Raw genomic sequence first — 21,972 nt, 5'->3', positions numbered from 1 at the left:
TTGAATACGTCCATTCTGTCTTCTTTTGTTCTCCTATTTTAATCCAGTTTAAGTTTGGACACGTAGCACACATACCCCAAAGCATTAATGAACAGCAGAGACCTCATTGTGAGTAACGACACAGAAATGACAACACAAAGCCAATGGCCTCCTTTTTGTCATCGCGTGCACTGAAATATTGATGAGCCTCGCTTTACCCTGTCACCGTCTCAGATATTTGTCTCTGACTGACGAACGCTGTGGTGTTTTTCCTGGCAAACAATCAGGACTGTTTACTGTTAACAAAAGCTGCAGCGCAGGACATGTTTTTAAAAAGCACATGAGGAGAAGATGGGTGACCATCAGCCGTGTGAACAGTTTGTCACTATTTTCATCTCACTACAATCCGTGCCGAATTTGCATACTTTATATGCTGTCTTTGTTTTTACCTTCTGGAGCCTGAAAGAAACATTCTGCAGCTAATTTCATCCGCTCTCCCTCCCTACCTCCCTGTGCTTCGTTTGCTGAGCACATCTCTATGGCTGTGATATATCACCGCTGTAGCTTTCAGGTAATTCCCAGGTGAGTCTACCTGTCTTAATGTCGTCCCAAAATAGAAGACTTATCACCCAGAAGTAGGCTACACAGGATATGTGAGTCTTCCTTCCATTTTATTTCCACTGCTGAGCAGATTCACACATAACTGAAAAGGTACGAACGAATGAGGATTCATGAGTCAGTGCTGGATTAAAAAGATTTCTGTGCATGACATAATCTCTTTTTGTGTGCTATGGAAGAACAAAAACTGCCACAAACAGGTCAATCATTCACTGTGGGGTGCACGTACTATTGTGGGTTAACCAAGGTTTTTGTAATAAGAAAGAAAAAGTGATTTCTGCAGAAGGCGATAATTGCAGCCTTAACACAGGCTCTATACAAATCTGTAAATACAATATTTTCCCTTTTCTTCCGTATAAATATGGCGTTTTGCAGTCTGTATTGACAACACACTCAACTGTCTTTGTTCCAAATTGCAGCCACATGATTACAGTGCACTCTGAAGTACACTTTTTTCTTACTTTCTTTCAGAGAGTTAGACGAGAAGATCGAACCAAACACATGTCTAACTGTGTCTCTGTGTAAACACCTAGCTAATCTAATGTCTAGTACAGAGCTGTCAGGGCGGTTAGCCTAGCTTAGCATGAAGACCAACAGGGGAAAATATCTAGCTCTGTCTAAATCGAAAATATACAACTACAAACAGCTTCAAAGTTCACTGATTAACACAAAGTATCTACATTTGTATATTCTGTTCACAAAATGCCTGATTTATTTTCTATAAGTACTTTACCTCTACTTCTCAATGGGCAGCACACCTGTAAACACTCACGTAACTGTGTCTCTGAGTAAACACACAGCTATCTTAACCATATCTCAACCATCAAAATTTGCTTTTTTCCACATTTTGTTGCTTATTTCAATGTTTTTGGCACTTTTTCCATTACCACCAGTATATTCACCACCACCAACATATATTAACACTAGTTTTGATGATTTTGATGGTTCAGATTTTTGGAATTTATGGTCAATAAACCTCACTTATATGACATCTTGATTTTTTGTGTTAGAAAAAGACGAAATTATGAATGATGCTGACTAATAGCTAAGATCAGAGCAATGAAGGTGATGAATAATCACAGATGTGTCAAAGACTAGTCAGGATAATGCGATTCTAAATAATGACCACCACTCGTCCTCCACGCAGTTGCTAGTATCCAAGGAGGACACGGAAAAGTATAAAAACATGGACTATTTTCGCTCGATTTTCTGCACTCGAAAGTCACCGGAGGCCACAATCTTCTGGACAAAGCCATACTGAGAAATAGAAAGAGAGCTGTGAGGAGCTGCTAGGCTTAATGTATCATGAATGTAATGCATGTAAAACTATGTATACAAAAATACATTTGAACCAGAATGTGTTAGCAAGATAAACGTATAAATGTAGATATATCCAAAGCGCATGCAATGATCATGTCACGCTAAATCAGAATAGTGGCACTTTTTTGGTCCAAATTCAGGCACGCTGTACAAAAACAGAAATGTGACATGAATAAGACATGTGCATCAACTGTGTGACGTCTCAGAGAACATGGAGCAGATGGATGTGAGTGGCAGCGACATGTATAAATCAACACGGTTGGACCGCCGCCAGCAGCAGCAGAGAGGCGGAGGCAAGGATGTTTAGAGAGCGTCTCTTTTCTCTGATGCTTCAGCTCTCTGGGAAGCTCTTAATTAGAAATGAGTGTAGAGGATGGTGTGATGATGTATGAGAGCACAACACATATCGATGAATTGATCAACATTTTTCATACAGTTGATGAACCCGGAAGCTGCAGCTTTTGTGTGTGTGTTTGTGTGTGTGTGGGTGTTACTGTACATGGTTGAAAATATCTTCTTGTAAGTAGATGTGAGCATTAGTGGATGTGTGTATCTTACTTCAATCTTTGTTTTTGACATGTTAGGTTTTAGGAAAGTAAAGATTAAAGTGAAGAATAATAATAAAAATGTCACAGAATTTTGGGATTTTATTTCTTTTGAGTGAGAACATTTCGGAAAGAGTGTGTATTTGTAAAAGATATTTAAAAAAAAAAAAGATGTGAAAGAAACAAGACAATGTGACAATGCAATATTTGAAGAAAAAAAACATAAATAGAATTTTAAAAGAGTAAAATAGAAAAAAGAAAATAGATACAAAACACATTAAAATAAAAAAGACAGAGACCTATGTACTGCAGCTACAGCGCAGTGCGAGATTTTAATACAGCAGCCCGAAGTGAAAAAAATGTGAGTGTTTTTAGTCAGGCCGTTTGTTTTTAAGAAAGTCAGTCAACGTCTAGAAAGTAAGGATGTCTTCAGTTGTAACTTCTTCAAACAGCTGTTAAAGGAGTAAGATTGGTTTTAGGGTTAAAGATGCAATGCTCAGTGTGGGCACATGTAAAAGAAATGCGGGGCAGCAACGATGAAACGGCCTTTAACACAACGTCAGAGACTGTTACTTCTTCACATTCTGTTGATAATGTTGAACAACAAAATCTTAAAGGTACAATGTGTTACAACAACATGATACATTGCACCTTTAAGGATAGACTTTGGTTCAGGTAAAGGTCAGAGTAAGACGCTGGGAAAAACGTTATCTCAGTGTGGATGGGTGGCAGTAGCTCAGTCCGTAGGGAGTCTGAGCTACTGTTATGGACCAAAGCACAGAGTGTGGGTTGGTAGCTAGAGAGATGCCACTTCTCCTCCTGGGCACTGCCAAGGTGCCCTTGAGCAGAGCACCATGCCCCCCCCCCCAACCACTCAGGGCGCTGGTCCAGCTGGCAACCCACTCATTCTGACATCTCTCCATTTGTGTGTGTATTTCAGTGTTTTGTGTGTATTTCAGACCTGTGTGTAGTAATTACTAACAAACAGAGTGTAAATTGAAATTTCCCCACTGGGGATAAAAAAAAAGTATAAATTATAAAAACGTATTAATTATTATGATTGGCAGTGGGTCCGTTTATTTGCACAATTTCTCCATGTCCATGTACCTTAAACACAAAACTGCCTGTGTATGTGTGTTTGTGTGTGGGTGTGAGAGAGAGACTGCAGATTCCTCTGACCTTGGACGCCCGTTAAGCTGCTGGTAACACGCGGCAGCTCATCAAATATTTACGGCTTCATCTAAATCAGGACTTCATGTGGTCTCTCTTCCTCTGGCCTCCGGCTGTAGGCCGCGGGCTGCCAGAGAAGAGAGAGGAAAACACATCAGCACCGAGTCCGACTCACTATGAACACATGAAAAGCACTGCTGACACTGCGTTCTTATAATGAGCTGTTACACAAACCTTTCAGGGTTAAGGATTTGAACTCAATGCCAACCTTTGAACTCAGGTCTGATAGTGATTAGTATTATAAAAGCTAAGATTATTTTGCAAATAATTTGATTTCCTTATAAACTATTAGAAGTACTTAAAACATTACATGAATAAAACATACAACCCAAAGTGATTTATATGAAGGTCTTGCTTTCCCTGACTAACAGTCCAGATCCTAAATATATTCAGTTTATAGAGATATAAGTCAGAGAAAGCTACATATTCTCATAATTGTGAAGCATTATTTGTCCGATATAGCCAAACTAGCGGCAGTCAGTCTGTCTATCATGTCGGTCCAGACTAAAATATCTCAACAAATATGACATTGCTTGGCACACATTTAGCAGAAACAGTCATATTCCCCAGAAGATAAGTCCTGCCAGGTGTGGTGAGCCTCTGACATGTCAGCCTTTTAGTGAAATGTCTTGACAGTGTATGGATGGGTTGCCGTAGAAATTTGGTTCATGTTCCCCTCAGGATAAATTTTAATGATGTTGGCGATCCTCTACATTTTTCCGCCATCATCATGTCAACATTTCACTTTGTCTATTACTTTTAGTTTGTGACATACCAACACCACACGCATGCTAAACTAAGATGCTATACATGGCAAACATCATACCTTCTTCATATTATACTACTAATAATACTGTGTTCATTTGACATAGTGCCTTTCCCAGAAAGAGTCTCATAGTGCTTCACATGATGCAATTGTTATTTTTTTTGAATCAGTGAAATTAGCAAGAACAAAAAAAAATGTTTCATGAGTGTTGAATTAAAAGCTCTGCATGCTAGTGACAAATATTTATTTTAAACCTTATTTAATTAATGCATTATGCCTCACGCAGTTTGTTTTTGTCAAAAGCAGAGCTCAGGGCATTATTTAGTATTCAGGGTCTTTTATTACCTGCTGATTTAGCAAAGCTGAATTCCTACTTTGCATTGATATCATGCCTCAGAATTCTCCCTCCGTAGATCTGGGAGGAAAATGAAGGTTGAACAGGAAAAAGAAATCATGCAACTACAAGAGGTTGTGGAAGAAATGAATACTTCTACATTCATTTCAATTCATGAATTTGCATTTGTAAACACAGCGTGTGAGAGGAGCTTATGTAACCTTAAACTGATTTCCGTCAAGATGATTTATCCAAGACACATTTTGTCCTTAGCGTGCCACGGATTCGGAATGAATGGCACGAGATAAACAGAACGCCACAGAAGACTGTCAGCGCATGGTCATTTTGAAAGGGCAGATGGGGAAACTTACTCAGTCAGTCAGTCAGTCAGTCAGTCACTCACTCACTCACTCACTCACTCATACACTCACTTACTCATACACTTACTGACACAGCCACTCATGTCTTGTGACTTTACATTTGTAGGGAAGGCCTCACATTGCTGCAGCGTATATGTAAATATATGCACATACATATATGTATACACCATATGTTTGCAACATCACACACAATGTTGTGCCACAACAACTTTATTCTGTACTTTATTGTATATATACAGTCAGGGCTTATAATCATGGACATCAAGTAGAAGAAGCACAGTTAGAGGCCTGAAAACCAGCATGTGTCCAACCAACTATTCTCACACCGCAATAGTTCACACACCTAAACACACACACACACACACACGCACGAAGACACCCACAGCAACCACCATCGTGTTGATTTATTTCACTGCCAGGCTGTTTCTTTTCCTTTTTTTCCCGCCCTGATCCCTTGATTGTAATTCAGCGGTGGAGGTGAAGGCAGACAGAGGCGATGAACACATCTGTGGTGAGAAGCAACAGAGGAAGAGCCTCCGTCAAGTGAAAGGAGTGATTTACAGCCAGGGTGAAGGTGGCTCTGACAAAGAGAAAGAAGTGGAGAGTGTAAACGCTTGAGCAGCCTTGGAAGTGAAAGTGTGAAAGGGAAAGCCAGGCAGAGGAGCGAGGTGGTGATGCTGCTGCTAACACCATGTGTGTTTTGTAGAAGCACAAACAAAGGTTTTACAGAGAAGTGCTGGACTGATGAGAGGATTTGGACGTTAGCTTTGTTTTCTACACCACAATTTTACAGATCAACAAATTGATGGTGTTAATCAATTGCTTATTCATCCATTCATCTTTATATTCACTGTATTGTTTTCATCCGTTTTATGGCATGGGAAAATTTTTTATTGAATGCATCATTTTCATGAAATTGTACATATTTTAGTAGATAGTGATGGTGAAGTATTTTGCCTAACTGGGTTTACCACCGTAGATAAATATGCAAATCTGACCAATCACAATAAGGGATTATTGTCTAACTAGAACTGTTGATTTATTTAATGAAAGAGGGGAGACAAGCAATGACCTCATTTGAATGATTAGCTTCGTCATGTAAAAATTGTATTGATTTCAAGTAACTGCCCACACTGCAAAGCAACCCCAAAAACAGCCTGAAAAGCCAGACCCACATCAAGATGTTGTTTCAAGATGGTGGGTCTGGGAACTCACCACAGGCTTGGCTCAATCCGAGGGGCGGGATAAACAGTCACCTTTCAAATTCCCTCTGCACGAAATAGAAGAGCACTACAACCAACCAGAGCAAAGCTGGTTACTCAATTCAACTCCGAAGACATCTTTATTTTTTAAGAATGACTTCAGTGCTTACCTCCAGGTCCTACAGTCGCGGCAACAGACGATTCAAAAGACAATCTTCTTTGGGTTTTTTTAAGTAGCAGGAAATTCACACGGGACTGTTGCAACTCTGCCGTCCTTGTGTCAAGCCCGCCCACCGACTCTATACACGATGTAATTGGCAGGACCATAGTTTGTTTTTTCCAGCTCGCAAGCCAACGGAGAGTTGCTAGACTGACCCGAGCTGCGAATGACATTTTTTTTCATAAACATGAACTTGAATCACAGTAAGTCACCTCGCTGTAAAGAGCTTTACAAAGAAAACAGGAGGGTAATTCTCATGGGATTGCCGCTGTGTGTTGCGGAAAAACTCAGGACCACAACTCATTTCACACATCTGAAGAAAACTTAGGAGACCTTGATGACTTGCAGATGAGCATTTAATGAAGTGACCCTCCTCCACTCCGTTCCCCTCCGGTTCTCATCAATCCCATCACCAAGGATTACTCCATCAGAAGCCCCGCTTCACCTCTTCTCACTCCAAACCTGTAAAATACAGACGTTTGGACAGTGGCTTTCAGCGTCTACATGGACGATGAAGGTGCCCTTTAGCGTGTTTGTTTAACGTACTGGGGGGAGCACAGGGGTTTGGCAAGTAGTGTGTTAGGCAGAAATTCCATGCAAGGAGGTTGGTTGGGGTGGTGGATGGGTCAAACACAGGACTTTCACCTAGGAGACTGGGGTTTGTCTCCCATTTGGCGCCTTTCCTAAAGTCGTTTCTTCTTTAACAGTCCCATTATTCCCACGTGTCATAAAAACGTAAACCCACCCACGACCTTTTACTAAACCCATTCATCCCGTTCATGAGATGTTGCTCTTTGGATGCTTTTATATGGATCTCATTGGCCCCCTTAAAACAGAGTGTATTATTTTCAGTACTTCAGGCATGCAAAATTGTCCAGCTTTGAGTTTGGGAGCTTTGACATCTTACACCAGATCAGCAGTAAAAAACTTAAGAGTAACTTTTGATTGCAGCATGACATTTGACAAGCAGATCAGTAATGTTGTTGGAATGAGCTTTTTCCAGCTTTGTCTGCTAGCTAAAGCCAAGCTTAGGAAACATAGGAAAGGCTATTTATGCTTTTATTAGTTCAAGGTTTGACTACTGGTACACTCTCTATGTTGGTCTGAATCAGACCTCTATCTCACGTCTTCAACTTGTGCAAAAGCTTTTTTGCTTTTTTACGAATACATCTAGACGTGCACACATCACTCCCGTTCTCTACACTCTACATTGGCTCCCGGTGCGTATTAAAATAGATTTTAATTTCTGGCCCCAGAGTAGTTGTCTGAAATTTTAACTTTGAAGGACGACAGCAGGTCATTGTGGTCTTCAAATCAGCGAGTTTCAGAAGTCCCAAGGTCCAGGTATAAACCATGGGGTCATCAGGCTTTTGCAGTTGCTGCACCGAGACTCAGGAACAAAATCCCACCTGTTATTCACACTATTACAGATGTAGCTCTTTTTAGGTCCAAATTAAAAACAAATCCATAGTGGTAGAATACATGGTGGTTTGACCATTTTATTCTTCTGTTTCTCTCTAACCTTTTCTGATTTCACTGTTTTCTATGTTTGCTCTTTCTATTGTATGATATATGTTTTTACTCTTGGTTTCTGATGTTAAGCACTTTTGATACCTGCTGGTTGCTGTAAAGTTCTATGTCAATACATTTTAATTGGTTTGATTGAATATACCATATCTGAAGTCTCTTTCCCGAAATTCAGCGCATTCGGCACAAAAGAGAAAGGGGAGGTAACCTTGCGCCTTATGACCTCATAAAGGGGAATTCTACATTGGCCCATTTTTAGATTTGAGTTTTCACTTTTTCAAAGGCAGAGCAGGATACCCAGGGCTCGGGATACATTTATCGCCATTTCTAGCCACTGGGGGACCAGAGGAAGGCTGGGGGAACGCATGTTAATGTTAAAAAATTAAGTGTAATTTTCAGGCCATGGGACCTTTAACAACTGCTTTTATTTTTCGAAGGGTTTTTGCATTTTCCAAAAAACTGCTGCTGCCGTTAAATATTTATCCTCTGTCCCAGACAACCCTAACATTTACGTGGAGGACGCACAATCATTTTATAATTATAATAGGACTGCGTGCTGAACCTGTTAACCTAATTTCAATCTGAGCTTTCTGTACATTCAAAACAACTTTTAAATGTCAAAAGTTGAAAAAATTGAAACAAAGAAGTTAAATGAGAACCTAAGATAGAAAATAGGAAGAATTGTTGTAGACTTTTACTAAATAGTTGCTTGTGTAAAAACTTGATTCCAGCTTCTTAACTGAAATATGTTGTGGTTTCTTCACTTCTCTGGGACATTAAACTGGATATCTTTGAGTTGTGGGCAAAACAAGACATTTGAGAACATCATCTTGGGCTTTGGGAAACACTGATTAACAACATATTCAGACGTTATTTTTTTATAACCAAACAACTAGTGATGGATCGAGAAAACGATCACAAATGAAAATAATCGTTAGTTGTAGCCCTATCAGCGTGTACTGTGTAATTGTGTCAGGAAAAAGGGATTATGTCTGAGCCAATGATTTCTTTCATCTTCCTGCAGAGTGGAGCCCCACATTGACGCTGACAGCGACATCCTCATAAACGACATAAAAGCGATTGTGTGTTTATCGTGGCCCAAAGCCCATCAGTTCATCTTTAGCTTACTCATTTCATCTTATCAACCTTTTCTCATTAACCATAAATATCACATGTAAGAATACTGTGGTTCGTTGCATATCTCTTCCACAGATGATGATTAAAGGGTAAGTGCCTTACGGCTACATACATTACAGCATTAATATCATAAATCATGACTGAATTAACATGCTGTAAACAAAAGAGACCTTCACTGACAACACTGTCAGGATTTTGACGCAAATTAGGAGATAAACTTGAATCACAACATGAAAACACAAAAAAAGATGAACTTTAATGCACAGAAACTATATTTTTTAAATACTAAACCAGTCCATGCAGGTTTTAAATGGACTGATTGAGGACAGAGAGACTCCTGAAGGTGTGTAATCAGCATTCAGCAGCAGGAAACCAAACGTTACTGCACGTGATTAATAACCACTGCAAAATGCCCCAGAAAAATCAAATTAAAAGGGGCGAAACTGTTTAATTTGATCCCAGGACTTGATCTCAAAAATTGATTAAATTCTGCAATAAAAGTACGCTGAACCTGAACATGGGAACATCCCCCTGGAGCAATCTGCTCTTCTTCAGTGTAAAAGCTAAAGAAAGTGCTGAGACAGTCCCCAGCTTTGACTCTGAGTGTTTCTGATCATCTCTCGTGTCAAACAAGAGATAAGCTCAGCATTTCTGCAGACATCAAGACTGTCTGTCTCCCAGCGAGTGATTGATGGCTTTTATAACTGTCAACATAGCAAAATCTAGGGTTGCGGAACGATGTCAGACTGGCAACGCAAGATTAGCGTCAAGCCTACACTGACATTGTGTGACGTTTAGAGTTTCAGGTTTGGAGTTTTCAACATGGCCACTCATGTGAACTTCGACGCTAGGGAGGAGGGGGTGGGGAGACGGCTTTTATCTTAAGTTAAATTAGGACTGCAGTAAGCGTTTCAAATCATAGTTGTCAGTATTACATTGTGGACCTTCAAAGGTGAAAGAATTGATTTTTGTGTGGTATGTAAACCAGTCATTCTCACGGGATCTTGTAATATGGCGAGAATCCAGCTCCTGTACAGGGTACAGCGTTGAGTGGGATTCAGAGTTCATCATCAGCCACTCAAGATGGTCTGTAACATTATGAGACGGACAAGTTACCTCAACGTGGTAAAAAAGGAGGTTGCAGAATGGCGCTGGTTGTGTTGCAGCAAAAAGTTGTGTAAGGTAACATTTTTATGCAGGATCACCTTGGGTTTTATTCTCTCTGTTAGACTCTGGGCTGGCATCAAATGACCTGCAAATGCACTGCTCACATCCGCAGCAAAACTAAATAAATATTTTATGTAATGATAAGAAGTGTCCATATAACCTCCATTTGCTATTAAAATGTGTGCACCTTTTTTAGCCAGACGCAAACCTCACAAGCTTTTCCACTGACATCCCCGCTCGGCCAAAACATTACTCTCGTGGAAATGAAAAAGGAGGCTGTTTTTCTTAACATTGGCACTGCTCTTACAAATCTGAAAACAACCTCATAATGAGGAATGAATGGAATAATGGAGTGTAACATTATGTCCATTAATTATCAAGCTAATTGCTCAACATTTTTGTCATTAAAGAATCCATAGCACCACATGAAGAATTCCATATCACCACAGCGTTGTGAAAAGTGTAAAACCAGACCAGAGATCCCAAATGTATGAAGACCTGTGTGTGAGATTGAATGGCAACAGGCTAGAGGGCTGCTGCAGAGAGGGAAGCTCTCTCACTCTCTCAAATAAACCTGCTGCTAAGTGACGCAGAGACAGCTCTCTCTCTCTCTCTCACACACACACACACACACACACACACACACACACACACACACACTCACCCCTGTAACCCAGCACTCTGCTGATGCAGCTAAACGGCAGCCAGTGTGTCTCTCTGTCTAAAAAGGGTTACTTGAGCATGCAGAGCCACAGAGTGGTGCAACATGACAGATAAGATGAGCAGCGTCCACCTCTGCTGAGACGGCTGGTGATGCTTGTGTTATAGATAGACTTGGGGGGGGGGCTGACGCCTTGGCGTGGAGCACATACCAGATGGAGAGCGTCAGCCCTGTGTGTGTTTGTGTGTAAGGATGCCAGAGTTGCTATTGAATGTGAAAAAAGCAGAAAGAGTAAAAGTATGTAGTCATGTGTTTGTGTGTGTCGTAAATGGAGACAACATGTGAGAGATGATGATGAACATGTACCCATCAGCTCAAACATCACAGGAGATGATGATCTGCTGTTGAGAGTCACCTTTATCAGTTGCCAGTGTAACTTGAATCCTAAAACTGCATGTGGTTAGTCATCAATTAACAAGAAAAGACAACCTGGCATGTGCATTGCTGAAATTACTGTGATTTTTGACATTAACTAATGTGAATGAACAGCTGTTCTGCTCATTTGGTTAAAATATGATGTTGAATATGGTACACTTTTTAGTGCATTAATCTGCATGGCGGCGGTGAGTCACCAGCAGGCTTACTTAGTGATACCTGAACTGCCTCCCTCTCTGCTCAGGGACAGCTTCTGTGTTTTTTCACCTGAGAGGAGTAAAAAACCTAAGAGGTGTCACTCTGCTGCTGAATCTTTGAACCAAAAACATTCAGTGCCATTCATGTATGAAATTTTCTCTTCAACCTATATCCTGTGGTGGATGGTGATTTAGTACATTTACTCAAGCACTGTACTCGTACATTTAGCAGAATCTAACCAACAAAGAAATGTAGCAGTTGCATTACTGTGAAGTTGAAACTTCAACAATCGTCCTATCTTCACACCTTGGCTGTGAATTTTAACACAGATCTCACTTTCCTTGCCTTGTATTTACATAAATAGAGCTTCACATTACAGCACACGACAGGAGAACTACAGAGATAACTGCAGGACAGCGGAGTTAACATATTACTGACAGGCTCCAAAACGCAGTCTGTGATGTGCATTGTACTCTGAAGGTTTTGGACTGATTTTAGAATAAGACACGTGATAATTTTAAGTGGTATGATATGTAATTGATCTGTTATATTATTACCATGTTTTTTAATCTATTGGTTGTTTTTCAGTGTAATCTAATCAGTGCAAAGGTTTAATGAGCTAAGTATACATGGTTTATGCATTGGTGTAATTTACAGGGGGGACGGGGTGGGTTGCAACCCCCCCAATAATCAAAACTGACCAGTGCAGCCCCCCCAAAAAAAACACCTATCATAATTTCCTTTACATGAAGACATTTGCATTATAAATTGATGCAGAAAAGGCACTGATTGTGCATTCACTAGAATGCAGAAAATGAGGTGTATGATGTTAAAAATGGACGTTTTCCTCCAAAGTGGATATCACTTGAGCAAGGCACCAAACCCCCAACTGCTCAGGGCGCCTTTCCATGGGCAGCCCCCTCACTCTAACCTTTAGTGCATTTGTAGATACTGAACATATGTGTGTGCAATTCAGGCCTGTGTATAATGTGTGCAATACCAACAGAGTGAAAACGTTGTTATTTCCCCTTGCAGGATTAATAAAGTGTACATTAATATTATTATTATGACTTCACTGGTCTCACATTTTAATCTGCTGTTCAAATTGCAGTGTTGCAGGATGAAAACAATTTCACCAAGTAGCAAAATACATTATGATGGATGATGTGGCTTTCAAAATATATAATCAGTTTGTGGGTACGAAACATCTAGTCATATTGCATTTTCTATGAATAACATTGCATATTTTTATTTTGTAACTCAGTTTTTCACAAAGTATTTTACTATGTGGTTTCTACTTTGTGACCTGTGTGTCCAAGATGCTAAACCAGACAGTTTGAAGAGCCACAGAGTTATTTTGCAGCACGCTGGTTTTGGCTGCACATCATTTAAAAGTCAACAGTGTGCAGACACACGGGGTAATGGCACAGCAGTGTGCAAATTAGAGACTGCGGACGGGACGTACAGATCTGTCCTGCTGCCTTCAGTTAGGGATTAAATCAGCTGAAGAGGACAGTTTGTATACAGAGTAAAAATAGACTTGGATGATTCTCCATTAATCTTGAGTTCAGTAGAGACTGCTAAACTGGCATTCTGAGTAGGGCTGCAATGAAGTTATAATTTGTGTGTCTATTTCCAGAACAATTTCAAAGAGTTCATCAAAGTATATCAACTTGAAGTCTATTCACTGCTTAACATGTGGAAGCCCTGCAGGCCCAATTAACATCTCAATATGTGTATAATAAATTACATTATTGTCTGTTCAGTGAAAGTCAGCGGAATAATGAAGCCAGGGGGCTATTTTGAGTAAGTAGATTTCCTTGTAGAGCTGATATATTTCGATTAGTTGATGGATGGGAAAATATATCTGCAACTGTTTTGGAAATTTAATCAATGAATCAATGAATCGATCATTGACCATTTTTTCAAATGGAAACAGTAAAAAAGTAATTGGGTACAATTCATCAAACATGACTAATTTATTATGATTAACTTTATTCTAGTGCTGTCAGTTAAACGCCTTATTCACGACAATAACACAAACCCATTTTACCGGCGTCAATTATTTTTTGGTGAAATTAACGTTCTTATTGACCTAGCAAACTTTTTCCACATGCTATTGCATCAACTAGTAACGTTAAAAGAACCGCAACTCATCACCAGATCTAGCTAGACCGGAAAACCGAACAAACGCTAACGCTTGTTTGGGCTTGCGAACCGGCCAAAGAGTAGTAACGTTACATTTTGAGTGGATGGCGAGTGCGAGGCGCTGAAATGAACGCCAATAAGATTCTGAATGGAAAGTTTACTTTTTAAAAATTGCTAAATGGTTCCATTGACAAGACCACGTCCAGTCTGAACTACCACTTGATGGCCAAGCACACAGCTGATACCAACTCTCCATCCACCCCCCCCCCCTCGTCAAAGTAGTTTTTCACCCTTTTATTGATGGACAGTGTTCCACTGTGTGACAGATTATTTGCTCCAAGTGAGAATGATGCTTGGTTTTGTGTATCGTTGTTGGTGATGGTTTAGTGATTGTGTTGTTGTGTGTTGTCTGTCTGACCTTCAGTATCTAAAGAGCTGCATGGACCAAGATAAATTTCCGAAAGGATCAAAAAAAATGTCTATCTATCTATCTATCTATCTATCTATCTATCTATCTATCTATCTATCTATCTATCTATCTATCTAATGAAAGCTCCAAGTGAGAATGTAAATGTTTGAAATTGAACAACACAGTATGCTATATGCCAATGTTATTTTCAATTAAAGAAATCAAGGGACATTTAGAATAGATACAAATGTGCAATTAATTTTGATTTAACTATGACATTAATGCGATTAATCATGATAAAATATTTTAATCGTTTCACAACACTCATATATTCATTCAATTTGATTTGAGTTGTGGACTGTGAAATAAAACAATCACTTTGAATGCATTATCTTGGGCTCTTTTGAAGTTTATTACTATTTTCTGACATTTTCTGTTGAAATGATCAACTGTGCTATTATGTAACTGAATTGCTTTTTATGTAGTAGATATAAGTTGTTACTTATTTAACTTTTCAACTACTTAGATTTTTTATTGCAATTACAATTAAAACTTTAAACCCCTGTCCCAGCCCACAAATTGTTTTATCTCTTAACCTCTGTTGTACTATAACAGCTAAAAAACAAAAAAAACACGTGTACAGAATGACACAGGAAACAGAAAACAATGGCACCTCCAGCAAAGCCATGTTTTCTGGGGTTCACCACTTATTGAATTTTATGTATTCTGTCTCGCATTTACTCTCTGTAGAAGCTCCTCAAGATCTCCTTTTTATACTAATTAAGTAATTAATTTTGTTGAAGAAAAACTTTAAAATTGTAAACACTGTAGTAATTAAGATTGGAGTATATACTAGAGAACAAGGTTGGCATGTTTATAAACTCTTAACGTGCCGTGCCCTCTTGTCGTTAGACGATCTTTGTTTTGCATTATCACTTGGTGTGCGCATGCGCAGCCGCAACCTGCGCTGAGCACTGACAGCAGGCTGACCGGAGACCGTTTGCTGCCGCCGTTGTTGACGCTTCCGCCGCCGGTTTCCACTCCACGTTGTGAGTCTCGGATACACTGACACCAGAACTGGACTTAATTTCTGTTACAGGACACTAAAACAACAGCAACAAAGTGTTTTGTTTTAGTGCTTTTTGGACACGCTGAACTCCGAGCTTCCTCCACCTCCCGGTGCTGAACGGACTGTCGGTGAAGGTAAGTGTCCGCTTCTTCTAACAGTTTTCGGTGCGGGTGAAGAGCGGGATGGACGGGCGTGCTGGTCGTGTTGCTGTCCCGCACGGTTTGGTTAACTTCCTCCTTCGTCTAGCTCAGCTCCAGCTCGGTCTTTGTGGATTTACTCAGCTAAATCTTCGATGGTTAACGAGGTAACCACTAGAATTACGACAGAGTGACCCCCCCCTCAGGCTGTCCGTTGACCGTCCCTCCATACCCCGCGTGGAGCTCACTGGCCGTCCTAAGCGGGGCTTTTTGACGTTTATAGGGAAATACTTTCCTGCTACATGTCCTTTTCCTCAACGCTAGAGCTGCTGTTACAGGTTGACCAGGTCCGGTTACTAAAATTAAGTTAGCATTGTCTTCATTTGAAGTGCACCTGTTTGTAGTCATTCAGCAGCAGGCTACAGGATGATGCCCCTGCACACGGAATGATTTATCACACACATATACATAATCTTGTAGGTTTCAACCTGCTGGGCTTGCCAGGGTTGAGTGTCATGTTTCCTCAGTTAGGAGCAACACAATAACTATTCATATTGATACATATCAGTACAGTTTGGGGGTGTTTTTAGAGGACATTTATATGCACACGTCAGAAATGTCTGAGAAAAAGAAATCCAAGATACTAATTGTTTGATAAGCTTAAATGATAGGATCAAATTGTCCTAATTTAATATTCACATGTCCATTTAGAGATTCCCTCTTGATGTGAAAACACTGTCAACTCGTGTCTTTCAGGCTAATATGAGGCTTCAGCACTTTTTGAATGGAGTTAGGATTATGGATTCTGTCCCCATCTCTCCCATTGTATTCAAACGTATAGACGTATACAATAACTACTTCATTGTACACATGAGCTTCTTATTGTATTAAAGGAGAATTCCAGCCGTTTTTTACAGTCATCTTGATGGTCATAAATATGCATGTACTGTCGATTGAACCCCCCCGACCCAAATCAGTGCAGGCGACATGGAGTAGCTGCAGCATCGTGTATGAGCTTCCACTGAGCTAAAACGGCAGTTGCTGGGGCAAGTTTTAGAGGGCCTTTGTGCCTCTTAACAGACATAAAATGCAATTAAAATGTCTGTGCATCATGAACAGGGCCCTTACGGAACAACAAGATGCGTTTTCAACTCAGACATTGTTTAAATTCACCTACCCTGGTCCCTGTCTCGATACTGCTGGTAGCTTGTAGTTGCTAGCTGCTAGCTCCTAGCTGCCCTCCGGTGAGTGTGTTCAGCCAGGCCTCTGTGGTGTGGCTATGTCCTCCAGCAAGTTCATTCCCCCCCCCCCAAGTTGGTTCAGCCAGGGTTCTGTGATAATCATCCCGACAACAATCCACGGAACGGCGGTGGTGTGCCTATGTCCTCCAGAGGACAGGTCATGTCACGTCTTGGAGCTAGGAGCTACCAGCTACAAGCTACTGGCAGGATTGCCTATTGGCTCACGGACGCTGATGAGATTGGCTTTTTAGGTATGGAAATTTGGTATTGAATGACAATGAAGAATAACGATACTTGATACTGAGGAGGTAATTCCGTCGGTGCATGAAAAGTTTTGAATTCAGAACCCAGCCATGGTGAAGGATTACTATATCCAATCCAACAGCTCGTACAGCTGTGTCAATCTCATCCACACTCGCTGCCTTTTCACTTTTCTCTTTGCTGAGTGAATTGGAGATGTGGGCAGTGGTTCAGAGAGTCTGAAACCAGGATATTTGATCAGCCCTAGTAGTCAAAATGTCAAAATGATATTGCTATGATGCCAATCTAAGCCTTAGTTCTGATGTTTCTCACTGGCTCAAATGAGGATTAAATGAAAGCAACTCTGGGAATGCAGAAGTTAGAGGCTCTCCTGTTCAGCTTATACGGCTTGAGGGGTGGTTGGTTGGCAAAGAGACTGTCCCATAACATAACTGTGTGCCCTGCTGAAGTATCATCGGGTGTCAGCAAAACCCTCCTGCCCCCACCTGCTCCTGAAAGATCACCAGCTTAAAGAGTAACTCTCGCCAAAATGCAACCTAGGGTGCTTTTGTGAATGTATTCGAGTCAGACTTAAGATTAAAAGCATAACTAGGACGGAGGTGCCATTTTTTAAGATTCACCATATCTTCGTTTTTGGTCAAATGGCCTTTTGACTGGGAGTGCTAGGGGCACTACTATGATGGCATCAAAATCACTATTTTTAAAACATGAAACTTTGCTCCAAATATCACCAGGGGCTCCACACATGAACTCCAGCATACTTACTGACTCCTTATTTCCACCTGTTTCGGAGCGTCTGCAGAGTTATTAGGTTCCATTAAAGTCAATTTTGTTTATTTTCCCTGCTGAACGGCTGCATTCCGACTCCGTCCCAGCTCCGGCCATCCGCAGCCCTCCGGAGCAGAAACGCAGAGCTTCTATTTTTGCCGTATTCCGGAGACTTCTGCAGCAATTCAGCACACGGCAGATGGTGCGGGACAGGAAGTCGAGCGCAGAAACAAAATAAAACATGAACGTGCTCACGGCGGATCATATCTCCCTGCACTACACCGTGAAAACACAGCACAGAGTTGTTCCCCTCTACGCCTCTGGATGTAAAACAAACTGTTGATGTTTTTGTGGTTCTATTCTACATGAATTCGCAAGATCTAGTGGGTCCTTGTGACTTCAGCTGTCAGTCATGGCCGCAGCCGTTCCGCATCAAATCCGGACCTGGTTGGGATTGGTGCATCTGCAGACGTTCTGCAACCGGTGGTAATTGGGGGTAACCCTGTTTTCTGCTGCAATGAATTTGACGTTAAATGTGACACACCAGAAGGAAAAACAGAGGCATAATTACTCGTTCACTGGCAATGGGAATGGAGTCTATCACTTATTTTTAGCAGGGTTTCCCACATATTTAAAAACCACATTTGCTAATTTTGTTGGAAAAGGGGTATAAAGCTGCTTCTGTATTTGTTTGAATTTGATAAACACTCGCCAGTGCAGGTTTCAGCCGTGGCCCGGTGTGCCCGGGAAGCAGAGCGAGCCCCCAGCCTCGGAGCAGGTGGCTCCTCTGAGCTGGCGGAATGTAAATAGAAACGGTAACTGGATCCTAATACTCATCCATGGCCGCTCCGGGACTGGCTGCAGCTAGAAGTGTTGACAAGGATGCTGGAGCTGCTCTTGTAAATGAGGCTTGTGTGCGTGCGTGAGTGTGCGTGAGTGTGCGTGAGTGTGCGTGAGTGTGTGTGTGTGTGTGTTTGTGTGTGTCTGTGTCTGTGTGTCTGTCTGTCTGTGTGTGTGTGTGCGCGCGCTTGCGAGTGTGAGATTTTGTTTTTGTTTTCAATTAGAGCGGTCCGGTCCTGTGTGTAAGGAATACACATGTTTTCTTAACAGTAAATCCTCAGCAAAGACACTGACAGAGTTAAGACCAGTGCTTTCATGATAACAGTTTAAGCTACAACTCTGCAGAAGTACTCTGCCTTTCAGGTTGTGGAACGTTCTGTTTGTTTTTTACTCACAATATGACAATTGCGTAAAAAGCCTCTCACCCTAGTTGATCAACATGACCAAATGTTCCTGTTGTCCAATGAGTATAGGCTAGAAATAACATGACTTTTATTGTTGATACCAATTGGCAATATACCATATCACTATGTGAGGTCCAGAGACGTTTATGGTTGTTTTAATAACTGTAATACCAGAAAAAATACTTGATCATTGTATTTGTCAGTTGACAGATAATTGACTCACCAGGTTTTATGATGACTGATTAATCATTTCAAGTCATAGGATGACAGATGTTCACCAGCTGTGAGAGTTGGAAACAAATGACAGGTGGTCGATGAAAACCTCGCCACAATATGATCTATATCTCGCATATGGCACAGAATGAGGCACAGTATCGGTTTGCAGTTCTTTTTGCAGTATTGATTAGGCTTTTAAATTTAGATATGAGGTCGTTTTTTAATTTAAAATTACATCAGATTCATTGTTATTACTCTGGATTCATACCCTGGAGATCCAGAGTTCTCACGAGAGCACAATTTGATTTTGCTCAGCGAGTTAAACTCAATCTCATTAATAGAACCCGTCCGATAAAGGCCGTTACGAAACGAATATTTGGTTATTTAAAAATCCAATATGCTGATATATCGGCCGATATATATATTTTTTTATATATAACATATATATCAATACTGCTTTTGCTTCTTCAATTCACATTATAAAAAAAAATTACATATGTTACAAGTCTTAATTTAAAAATAGGAACATGTATTGAACTTAAAATACAATATTTGACAAATAGTAAAAACAGGTGAGGTAGAACAAGTAAAAAAAGAGTTAAGTGCTGAAAATACTGAAACATTTTAAAAATAATAATTAAAGCTTAAATAAAATAATTACACTATTGCACACAGTTGAAACAAGCAAGCAGCATAATAAAGTGCACACCGTAGTATACTTCATTTTAAAAGTAACCAACTATTTACAACCTAAAAGTAGCCGTTGAAATAAGAGCTTGATTTGTAATTTAAGACTGCCATGGTTTAGTTTTTCTATGAATGAACATGTTAAGGCTAGTATGCCGCCTAATATGCAAAGACAACGCAGCAGTAGGTCTAAACTGCTGCGCTGTGATATCACTGCGATGGCAACGCCGCCCAGCTCCAAGTAGGGAGAGAGGGAGACAGTCTGGTGTGGGTGTGTCTCTCTGAGGGACACACACTAGGGGTGGGAATCACCAGAGGCCTCACGAGACAATATCATCACAATGCTTCTGTCACAATACAATATCATTATAATTTTAAACATATTGCAATATTCTGCAATATATTGCAATTCATTACCCATTTCCAACTTCTGATTTTCCCAATTTCAAATGATGCCCCCAAAAGGAAACTTTGTCAACTTCTGTTGCATCTAATAAGATTAATTTCTCTGTTTGTTCATCTCACTTTAATGTTATTGCTGCAAAATACTTACTTAATCCTATGACCAGTGTCGTAACAGTTACCATATTCATACAGGTAGGTTACAACTTAGCTATTTGCAGCTCCCTAAATACAATGGCAAGCAGTTCCATAGATGAGGACTTCACATTTTCCATTTGGACCCACAAACTTGCTTAGCTCTAATTGCAAGCACATATAGATCAATGTGTTTCCACTTTCAACGTGTATGGCAATATTTCAGTTAAGTCAACCAGTTGAAAGGTGCTTTGAATGTTTAAAAGTTACAGTTGTCTTGAAGAGCAGGCTTCCAGCACTCTGCTATTGAGGGTGGGGCAGTTCAAAGTCTGCATGTGAGCTGCAGCGTCTCTCTAGCAACACAAAGCTGCCTGTGGAAGCCTGGCTGTAAATAAAGTGGGGAAAATCTGCAAACACAGCACGCAAGTATAGGCCAACACATATAAAAACGCAGAACGAGTAAATGGACGATAAAGTGGTCGATCAGTAGGGAAAATGTCGGTATGTTTGATATTCCCTGTTGATACTCTTCTACTTTCAGGATGACAAACTTGTATACTGAATTTCTCCATATATTTTGGGTCTTTTTCAGGCATTGACAGCCTCTGAAAACTCATTTTTATGATCATGGGAATCGTCTCACGCGGTCATTCCAAAACCATGTTCTTTAATCTGCTAACAGCCTCCACGCTTCTGGTTTCAGGGGTTCCACCAGATCTTATAACCTAGCTGCAGAACTTTTTTCCCATGCAGACACAAGAATATTAGTGACTAAGGTCCAACACTGATGTTGGGTGATCAGGTCTGGCTCACTGACAGTGTCCTAGTTCATTCCCAGGTGTTGGACAGGGTTAGGCGAGTTTTAATCAGTCACGATTTTGGCTTCCCTCGATCAAATTTGCGCAACTGAGCAATATTTTAAATGCGTTTTTTTGTTTTTGTTGCAAAGCCAATCTTCCGCTCCACAAACCACTGTCTGATCATGTGCCAGTCAGAGTAGTTCCCTGCACCGCGCAGTTTGGTTTCTAGATGTAGACAGTCCCGAAGGACAGAGTAACGTGAGGAAAATTCCACAACAGATAGCAGTTGGTTGGACGTCGGTCACAAGGTTTACCACTTTAGTAAATGCGTGCCGTCTGTTATTTTTCTCTAGGGTGCTAGTTTGTGTCTGTTAGCTCACAGGGCTCTAGGGTGCTAGTTTGTGTCTGTTACTGTTAGCTCACAGGGCTCTAGGGTGCTAGTTTGTGTCTGTTAGCTCACAGGGCTCTAGGGTGCTATTTAGTGTCTGTTAGCTCTCAGGGTGCTAGGGTGTAAATGTAGCATGATATTGATGTGAAAGCAGTAATAAAAAGCCTATGTGACTATAGAATTTGTTTTGGTTAAAATCAACCAATAATCTGGATAATTAATTGTGATCTAAATATTGATTATCATTTTGGCCATAAATGTGCAGCCCTACTTCCACACCAAACTTGAAAAAGCATTTATTTATGGAGCTGGCTTTGTGCCCTTTGGGTATGTATGTATATATATATA

At 40.5% G+C, this 21,972-nt stretch overlaps 1 protein-coding gene across 4 annotated transcripts in view; it reads left to right on the top strand.

Annotated features, from left to right (window-relative positions):
- The first annotated feature begins 15,219 nt into the window (after nt 1–15,219).
- LOC117944401 (spermatid perinuclear RNA-binding protein-like) overlaps nt 15,220–21,972 on the top strand; it is a 73,972-nt gene continuing 67,219 nt past the window's right edge. For all 4 annotated transcript variants that reach the window (XM_034871179.1, XM_034871177.1, XM_034871178.1 and 1 more), the window contains exon 1: nt 15,220–15,479. The gene's annotated coding sequence lies outside the window, so the exon portion shown is untranslated. The remainder of the gene's footprint in view (nt 15,480–21,972) is intronic.

The sequence above is a fragment of the Etheostoma cragini genome, chromosome 5, assembly GCF_013103735.1.
Source record: "Etheostoma cragini isolate CJK2018 chromosome 5, CSU_Ecrag_1.0, whole genome shotgun sequence".
NCBI lineage: Eukaryota > Metazoa > Chordata > Actinopteri > Perciformes > Percidae > Etheostoma > Etheostoma cragini.
The sequence above is the reverse complement of the archived record's forward strand: the minus strand, read 5'-3'. Positions and strand labels throughout refer to the sequence as shown.